Consider the following 10,648-nt stretch of genomic DNA (forward strand, 5'->3'; position numbering starts at 1 on the left):
GTTCGCATGGCAACTGGTAATCAACATGATGTCACATCCCGTTTCGATAGCGTCAAATAACTAAACAAAACTTATCAGAAGAATGGACACTTGAGTATGCATCAGTATTGCATTCACTACCTAAAATGACAAAAAAAACATCCTCGGGAAAAATATATTTAACATGTATTTTAGTGTTTTAGTTTAGCCCAAGTCCCGTCCTCTAACATGGCGGGGGTGGAGCTTATGACCTATACTGCAGCCAGCCACCAGGGGGAGCTCTACTTGCTTTGTCTTCACTTTAGAGGAGCTGTTCCGTCATCCATCTTTATACAGTCTATGCTTGTGACACAGAAAACTGTGCCTACTTGCCTGTGCCTAAGTAACCTGGATGACTGAGAACCCACAGACAAGTATCCAAATGGTTTACCAAGTTGGAAAACTTCACAATATTTAAACAGTGAAATGGATTCTGTGATGTTATATTTCTGATAATTTAATGAAATGCAAATGGCTTGTATGAACCTTCATGCTGTGTATAAATTAGTTAAATCTCCTACAGATTATCAGAGTGAAATCTTAAATATATGTAAAAGATACATTTCACTCTTCTGGTTTCCATTGACAATGTGCTAGTAGGTTGCAATGAAAGTTTATTAAAATCCAATGTAGTACTGTGAGATCAGTATCAATAATTGAAGGGTGCTGTATATTGAAAGGTATTCATTCATTCAGAGGCACAAACATATCGGAGCTATACTACTGGTATACACATTTGTTCTTTCTAGACCAGCAACCATACCTTTCTCAGCTTAATGCATGCAGCTTGAAAGTGTTTCTTTCCGCTCGTTCATTTTTTTCTCTGCCTTTTAGTCCAAAGGATTGATTTTCAATTTCTCCAAACGCTGCGCCTCCTCCTTTCTATCGTTCTCCTCAGGAGTCTGTGTTTGAGAAGAACCTTTCAACATCCAAAGTTGAAATATTTAGAGGATACAAGACGCAGAATCCAGCAGTTCTGGCCTGGGGCAAGAGTTACAAAAAGAGAAAACTGCTGGCTAAATGTATATGGCTGATATGCATGACTGAAACCGTGACAACAACAGGTTGATGGGGGCAATGTGGAGGCCAGAGGAAAACAGTAGCTGCATCCTACTGCAGCGAGGCTGAAACTCTTGAGAGCGGACTTTCTGATCTGATAGTAGATGAGTGTTTGAATGTGAGGAAAACACAGTGGTACCTTTAAACACAAGACGAGCAGCAACTATGGGTGTCAGTCAGAGAGGGAGAGAGAGAGAGAGAGAGAGAGAGTTAGGGACAAGTGAGATGTGTGTGATGTCCGCAACATCAGATTTATAGGTGTGTGTCCAGGCTGCAATGTGTGAACATAAATAAGGCTGAGGGAGAAAGCTCTCCATTGAACATAATCAAGTGGATCCTTCAGAGTGCTATTCATCTCTCTCTCACGCACACACACGCACACATGAGGTCAGCACCTCGAATTTAACCACCATTGCTTTACTTTGTATGCAGCTTTTACTGTGCATTGACAGTATACAGCACATACAACAGCATTTAAATACAGGGCAGAATGTGAAGCAGCCTAATGAGGAGGCATGTGGCTACGAGCCAAATATCTTTTACTATTCGGTCAGCCTCAGTGTCACACTCGCTGTTATTCCTTCGCACGCATACACATGCAGTGATTCAGTGAAATTTCTTTTTATCTTTACACAATTTTTTTCTCAACCAGAAGACGGAGAAATCACACAGAGTAAACAGAGCTTGTGAAACTGTGTTTGCAGATGCGTACTGGGCTCATTTCTATAGTTGTGCAGTTTTCTTATTTTAGAAAGCTGCATACTCTGGTTAAAAGTGAGATTTTCCCTGATGTGCCCATACCAACACCATAAACATACAACACAACTTCCAGTCTTTTTCCTACTATTATATTAGGGGGGCACCCCACCCACCCGCCAACACCCGCCTCCCCTTGTAGGCCAGGTTAAGTGTATTTAATCTTATTTTCTATACAGCGCCAGATCACAACAGAAGTCATTTAAGGCTACCTTTCCTATATAACAGGTAGCCTTATATTATTTATCATGACACGTGCAGACTGGTGCGCGCCCCCGCAGACACAGACACATGTGCGCACACAAAAATTGTAGAATGAATGTTGATGTTTAGTTCAATGTACAGTTCTACAGTTCAAATAATTGTTCAGTTGTTATAATGACTGCTGTCATTAAAAGAAACACATGAACATCATGATTCCTGTAAGTGTTTATGTCGGTGTCCATCTGCATCATTAACCCTCCTGCCCCCCTCAGAGCCGTAAACACTAACTTCTAAAAGCCAACAACATAAGTGGCATTTACCTTTTCTTTGTTTTACTACTCCAGCTACAATAAACAGTAAACGCAGTGCCAGTGCATCAAACAATACTTGTATGACATAAATGAAACTGAAGCAACAGCAACTTAGTTGAGGACTCATTTTAACAGATGTCTACCTCGTGTGCCTTGCTTACCTCCTACTGGAGTCCTCAAAAAGGAATTGGTGCTGGTGCATGTCCTATCTGAGACCCTCTGGAAATCTTCGTAAGATCACCAAATCGTGTCCTCCTCTTAAATGTTTCAGCCGCTTTTAAAAGAAATACAATTGGCATTTCTTTTACCCTTCGATGCTTAAGCCTTTGTCGGATTATTTGCCGAGTGCCATAGCAACTTAAATAATAATTATTGCTGATCTAGTTGCCAGAGTTGATCTAGTTGATTGAAAAAGAAATATATTAGGAAATGGAATGGGAGTTTATCTGATGCTGATTTAATTAGATAATTATTAATTGCCCCTTTATGTATTTATTCTGTTGTACCCTTAACAGTTGTATTTAGAGAGGGGTATATTTTCTCTCCCTTTGGTGAAGCTGATTAAGATTTATCAGAAGGATCTGCTAAATAGGGGGAGGAAGCTTGGCTCACTCTCTCGTGTCCTTTTTCCAGCCTCTGCCGCAGCAGCTGTTGATTTGTTGATTTGTTGAGTTTGATGGGTCTGGAGGCTTTTCTGTTTTCCTGTCTTATTTTTGATTAGGGTTTTGTTTTTTTAAAAATAGGGTTAGAAGGGAGAGTCCGGGTCCTACGCCCCTTTGTGGGGTTGGTCTAAATTGCTCCCCTTCTTTGCCTCCCATCTGGTTCATTTTGTTAATGTACTACTGTATCCTGATTGAACAGTATTTTGTGAGGAGGAAATCCTGAAGTTGAGCTTTGGCACATAAAATGGAATCAATGTCAGGTATTTATCAGTTCCATGCTTTGAGGATTTTTTTTAATAAAAGGCTTTAACTTTAATCTAAGAAAAAAAATTCTATTTTCTGAAAGCGGAAAATCTTTTATTTAAAACTTGAACTATCATTTCAACAAAGAGGAACTCAACCTGTACTGCGGACATTTCCACTGATAATGAAACAAAAGTTTACATGTCAATGAAAAGTGACGATTTCTTGAAAAATATCCAGCCACACGTATCGCCAAAAAACAACAATTAGCTGGGTGCCACAGTGAAGTAAAAACTATATATATCAGCAATGCAGTGAATAAATAAATGAATGCCACTCATTTAAACAACAAAAATGTCAGACACTAATTTAAATAAGAAATGATATTTAGATGAGTAACATTGCCAAAGGACATGTGGAGAGACTTAATCAAAAACCAGACATTTCGCTCATGATTTATTACATCGCATGGCCTTAGGGAGTGCTGGAATTATTCTCCAAGTATTATTCTGTAAAATCACTTGCTAAAAACTCACATGTGCATGCATCACAAGTTGAATCATGGTAGACTATTTATTAAAGAATCACTGTTGTGATAGAAGGTCAGCTTTTCATCTGTAAGAACAGCAGCAATGTTACAATTTGCAATTTCAGGCACATTTGTGTGCTGTCTACTGGCCCACAATAAACTAGTGTGGTATCAAACACTGGGAGTTTATAGACTTCTTTCTTAAAAGGCATGATAATAACACAGAACTAAGCTTTACTTGATGCTAATATAAAGGATGTCCTGGACACACTCTGGACACTCCAGTGACCCGCAATTATGTGCAAGGGCAAATTATTACCAGGCACGCTCCGACAAAGGGGATAAAATGTGGAGCTTTGAAATAAAGAGAACTATGATATTCTCTACTGACCCCCTGGTATATCACGGTGCACCACAAAAAGTGACTTTCAGTAAATCTCTGTGATATACTCTGGGACATGACTTGTGAAACAGATTATATTTAACAGTATGTAACTGCTTGTACGCCCAGCTGTTCTGTGTTTGGCACTTCTGCTCTGCAGCCGTTTAGTTATAACACATGACACCAACACTGACCAAAACACAAACCAAAAGGTGCTTTCAGGCATGATGATATTTTTGTCAAATGTCCTTTAACACACCACAGAGGACTGATATTTTTTCATTGTGGAATTCAACTGAAAAATTTAACATATTAGGATTAATTGAAAAATATTGTAACCTTTAACGTCACTTAAAAATAGTTGTATCCTATGTTTTCAAACTTTGCACCAGAACCGAATATATCCACGTGGATTAAAATGGAAAAATATCACAAACCCAGTTCAGATGTTTCTTGAACAAGAACCCAACTCCTATTGAAAGCGCTGCCAAAGCAAGCCAGGCAGAAATAGAAGGAATAGAGGTGCTGAGGCAAATGATTGGGAAGAGAGAGCATTTGCTGCGATTTGCAGAACACCTGTTTCTGAACAACTCGGCCTGCTTGCAACAAAACCTCTCCGAACGCGCATTAATGGTTCACGGCTCCGTTTAAAGCCCTTGTTCACATGCAAATCCCGCTCTCACTTCCTCCTGAATCGTGCCGTTGTCTTCACCAACACGCACAACACTGCCCGGGCATTTTCTTTGGGACTTGTCACTGTATTCAAAAACCAATGTCTCTCACTGTCTCTCATCTTTTTTCCTCCATCCATCTTTCATTCTTGTGTAGAGGAGGGATTAGGCCTTGGGAAAAAAAGACTTATCTGTGCTGTCAGTACAGCACACCCGACAAATCCAGTACACACACACACACACACACATTGTCACACATGAACCTATATACCTGTGTTACTATTTTCATGGGGACCATACAATGACACAATGCCTTCCGTAGCCTCTTATTCATAAAGTAGTTGGCCCCCACTAATATGGTGGGCACACACAGACGCACTCTGGTTCACTAACAAAGATGCTGAAAAAAAAAAAAACAGCTTGTAGGTGCAGCAAGCTACACTACTGATACATTCCATCGGGGGCTAGGATAACAACTCTGCTTAAAGGGATTAAGCAGTGTGTGAAATACTGTATCAGTACCACCAAAAAGATGCAGAGGGATTTTTAAGGTAGGCTCCAAATGCCGTGGGTTTTGTATGCACGAGAGGAACTGCCTTCCGAAAGGAAACTTTTTCAATGGTGCCTGACTGCGACAGTCAAGAAAGTTCATGTGATAAATTACAAAAGCAGTTGAATGATAAAGTGTGATGTTCTATAATGAAAATGGATGTTTTTGAGAAAAAAAATAAAGACGCAAATAGAATATGTCATTTGGAATGAATTGTTATTGTAAAAAATAATGGGTGATGATGATGAAACAGTTGGCAGTTATGCGGTGGAGGTTTGTTCTGCAATAGTTTTAATTCTGAGCAGGCAGCCACATCTCTCATTTAGTATCCAGCTCTATTTTGTTTTCCACCCTCAGGTATTGAAATATCAACACATACACAAATCCTTAAAACTATTATTTATGCCCTCACACTAAGGCCGCTGAAGAGCTTTATATCTGCACAGAGCAGAACATAATACACACCCCCACCGCGCCAGTACCCATCAAACACTGGCTGGACTTTGCCTTCGTTTTCAAAACTCACAGAACCATTAAGAATATGAAAATATTAATAAGGGTATGTTTCTCCCGGCTCTGCCTTCTCACAGCAGCAGCAGCAGTGTTTCCTGAAGCATTGCTGCTCGCCGATGCTCCTTGCTGAGAAGCCTCTTTGATGTAGACACACCCTGCCCAACTGTCACCCACTAAATCCTTATTGTGAGAGTAAATCCAGACAAAAGCCACCGATATCCTACCCTTGACACTTCCCCCTGGGGCCTGTTGGCCCCCAACTAACATCCCTTGATCCTCCAGGACACACATTTGTGGAATCGACACACATACATGCAGATTCTCATCGAAGACATTTTTGTATTCACCTCCTACTATGCAGACTTAATACACAAAATATTTAAAGCTAGAAAAAAAGTTTAATATGCTGTTTTATTCTATGTGATTGTAATATTTGCAGGAGAAACTTTTTAAACATAATGTATATTGTAATGCACAACTTTCATATACTATACTTGGTTGTGTATCATTTGATATCCAATAAAATTGACCAGCGATGCATGGCCTGAGCACACAGAATCACAAACTTCTCTAATGGCCCGCAGAAAATGTTTTCAACAAAAATGTTTTACCATTTTTAATGCAGCGTCCAACATAGGTTAACTCCACTTTTCTTCAATACATTGCTAGCCTCTTTTCTCTGCTGTCCTCAGCATCCACACTGCAGTTACGCCTCTGGTCTTTCCTTCTAACATTATGTAACATTATGAGAAGTGCAGACAGTGAAATGAAGAAAACGTAACTCACTGTGGAGAAACATGTACAGTGCTGCCGGCCGTACAGCCACAGGAATATAGGTACTTTCTTTATCACTGTACAAGTGAGAAAATTCTGCAATAAACTTTAATGCAAGAGAAGAAGTGATGTAAAGGAACGGCATGAAAGCAGATGGACAAGAAGTAAAACACACCGCAATGTGGAATTTGCCTTTCCGTTGTGTGCATGTGTTTTGATCTGCAGCTTATTTGGTGTGAGGAGTCCTCATGCATCTGAAAAAGAAAAAATACCTCATACATGCCAGCTGCCCGCGAAGTATGGTTTAAATAATATAAGTGTGTTTTTCCCAGTCAGAATTCAATTCTTTATACAGATTACACTAAATGAAATATGGGAATTCCTTGTTGGGAAAGCCTTGAGCACAAGATGAATGAAACAGAAACGCTTAACTATGAAGGCATATCTATGAGTTTAGAGCAAGGATTTTTAAGCACTTATGAACCAGCAACCTCTTTTTAATAGTCCCTCCAATCACATTTGAATGTCTCTGATGAATGCTTACGCATGTACATTCACACTGCACAGCTGGCTCTGAGAATCACCATGCCCCACAATTTGAAAGTGATCCTGTACATCTATCTATCTATCTATCTATCTACTCTGCTCAGTGTGTATCTTCCTACTGTACAACACACAAGCCAGTTCAGTTAGTTGTTAGGAAACAGCTCCCTCAATAGTGTATAGAGAGTGAATAGAAAAAAGCATGTATACTGTACTCACGGTGGTCAGGAGTGTTGCTTTCGCTCAGTCCGCTCAGTCCTGCCTCTGGATGTCTCTCTCTCTCTCTCTCTTCCTTTCTATCTGTCTTACTGTCTATCTCTCTCGCTCTCTCTCTCTCCTTCTGTCACTATTCGCTGCAATCGCTGCTTTGGACACACGCGCCACAGCAAACACACACTCCACTCTGTTATACCGCTCTGACGAACGAACCGCTCTGAACGAGAGACTGAGATAGAGAGAGAGAGAGAGACAGAGAGAGAGGAGGAGGAGGGTGCATTAGAGAGGAGAGGGAAGGCACTCTATGTGTATGTATGTGGGATTGTGGTGGGTTGAGCGGTCAAGCTAGGGAGAGCTGCTCTGAGGTGAAAGCCAGAGAGTGAGTGAAAACACACATACACACACACGCACACACACACTGCGCTATACATTATGATTTAGAGTAAGGGGATGCACCACAGATGCATATATAGCCACAGAGCTGGTTATGTGTGGTAAAGCAAGAAGAGTCACACACATGTTGCAGAGACTACCACAAAGGAAACCGGGATTCATGACAGAGAGAGGGAAAGATGGGCAACAGGACAGAGAGATGAGGCTCCCCTGCCAGTGTGAGTGTGTCTGCGTTCTTCAGTGAGACTTGACTCTGCACACCGTGACAGGTAGTGAACCTCAGAGGAAACGAGTCTTTCTGCCTCGCTCCTCCTCCTCTTCTTCCTTCTTTTCTCCTTCATTCATTGCTCTTCTGATTTCGTCAAGGCATTCTTTCCTTTTCCAATAGTTTTCTTGTTTCTTTAATTCCTTCAGTGTCTCCACTTTGTATTTGGAATCCAAACATACACTCACACACTTTGAGCATAGCAAAACTGCGTACCACAGACGATAAACAGTTCAAACAATTGTATGAATTGCACATTTTCTGCTTTATTTCTTCTAGGCCTTAAACCCTACAGTGAGCTACCCGTGAAGAGTTTTCTCAAGACTTTTGTGTCAGTTCGACAGAGTTGCAGTTCTGTGTCTTTTTTCCAGTCCTTGCTTCACCCAAAGACATTTAGTTAAAGGGGAAATTAGCTATTGCACTGGTGTTATGCAGCTCTATAAAGCCCCAAGGGAGAGTTACATGGCTGTAAAAAACAATGATACATACAATGATAAGATGAATGCTGCACTGCGAATTAGTAATTGCTGACATTTCAAGTTACAATTGAGTTTTTTCCTATGCTCAAGATTGACCTTCTCAACTTCCACCTCACTTTTCTTCGCAATTAGCATGATTCTGTCTCTCTCACTCACACTTACGGTATGCATATAATTCACACATCTGGTGCTGCCCCCATCAATAGCTCCCTTTCTGATGGAAGGAACTACTGAACAAGTCATCACATTTATGGCCTTTTGTGGCCTCTTCTTGACTGCAGGGCCAGTGCACTTGGTTCGTGGATCAACAGCTCCTTTCTACACCTCCTAAATGGCATGTGTTGCAATGCTTTATCTATCCACGAGGAGGTGCAGTGATTATGGAAGCCTGAACCAATTACTGCCACCAGGCTGCTGTGGTTTCCAAAAGCCCAATACAAAAACTTATTTTTTAATTTTGTTCATTAGGCTACACAAAATTGGCTTCATGATATGGTTAGTGTTTCTGCTGCTGAAAATGGTCCATACGCTGCCTCTCAGGTCGTTATGGAGACTCCTCAGTCTCCTGCTTTCTCATAATAAACTAATATGGTAGCACTTTTAATGTAACCTCTTCCTTGTCTTTGTGTTGACTGTGTGTTTTGTTGTGATGCTGTTCATGTAGTCAGCTTGACTGCCGGAGTCAAAGAGGTGCCATGCAGTAAAGCTGCGACATGTGGCATCTCAAACTGTTTCCCCCACTGTGCTAGATCAGCTGGGGCAATTGATTGGTCTCCACTGATGAAGGGCAAGGTCACTTCTTAGGAAGTACAACTATTGTGCTATTCTGGAAAAAGGATAGAGGTCTGGGCATGTGTGATGACTACCGACTACTCAACTGCAAGACAAGGAAAGATGCTTTCCCCCTGCCACAGATGGAGAAATCCAACTTGGACTTGGCCACTTTGTGCAGTCAGGAGGCACAAGGGAGTTCCAGTGTCAGTGGAGGGCTTGCCTGGTCCAAGACTGCATTCTACACTCTTTTTGCTCTGTTTGAATGGGACCAGATGACCTTTGGGCTCTGTAATGCCACCAGTACCTTCCACCTTATGTCAGTCACAACCACAATGCCAATCACTGCTTCTTTACCTTCATGATGTGTTCTTGGAAAGGAAAGATTGAAGTGGTGCTAGGGCGGCTTCAGCAGGAAGGCCTAAACACTGTGGTGCACATGCTTGCCTTAACCGATAATATTTCCCATCTTTATCGTCAGTTACAACAAGTAAATACTTTAAATCCACGCAGGCTGAGGTGAGACAGTCTGCATCCCACTTGAGCTCTCACCAGGCTACCAGTCTCGTCTCACACCTCCTCTCTCTGGACGTTACCAGCTGGTGTTAACTCTTTCACACAGGTGTCATACCTGTTAATGGGGTCACTGCTGGCCTTTGAGCAGATCAGTTCGTCAAAGCACCATGAGAGAAACTCCCAGCCTTTTTGTCCCCTTTGTAGCACTTGTTGCAGGTTACAGAGCAAGGCGATTTGATCACGGTGTGGTCTTCAGAGATGCAGTTGTTAATAACGGGTGGCATGGACATAATATCCAAGAAACTCTACCTCTTTCTCTGTGTTTCTCTGTGTCTCTTTACCTTTCTATCATCCAGCCCCCACAGTAAAGGGTCATGGGATTTTGTGGGTGGCATCTGTAAATAGATAATCATCTCCCTTGGCAAGATAGACATACAAACACACACATGCATCCTCACACACACCAGGCAGGATCGTGTATGCCCCCACATATACATAAACACACGCGCTTCAAACAGGTTTTCTCTCTCCTGGATTAGTAAATAGGAGAATAACAGAGTGATAAGTAGGCAGGGGGTTTGCAGTGTAACTGGCAGCAGCAGCACTACAGACATACACAACTAAATAATGAAGCCCCATTTATTATTACTGCACATGGAACAAGCTGAGAGCTGTTTGAAGTGCTCTGGCTTCCCCTTCATCTCCTCTCTCCCTCTGTCTGTCTCTCTTTTCCTTTAATTCCATCCTTTCCATTCCTTCCATCTTTATCTCTTAGTCATTCTCTGTCTTCTTC

This window comes from Chelon labrosus, assembly GCF_963514085.1.
Source record: "Chelon labrosus genome assembly, chromosome: 19".
NCBI classification, from domain to species: Eukaryota; Metazoa; Chordata; class Actinopteri; order Mugiliformes; family Mugilidae; genus Chelon; species Chelon labrosus.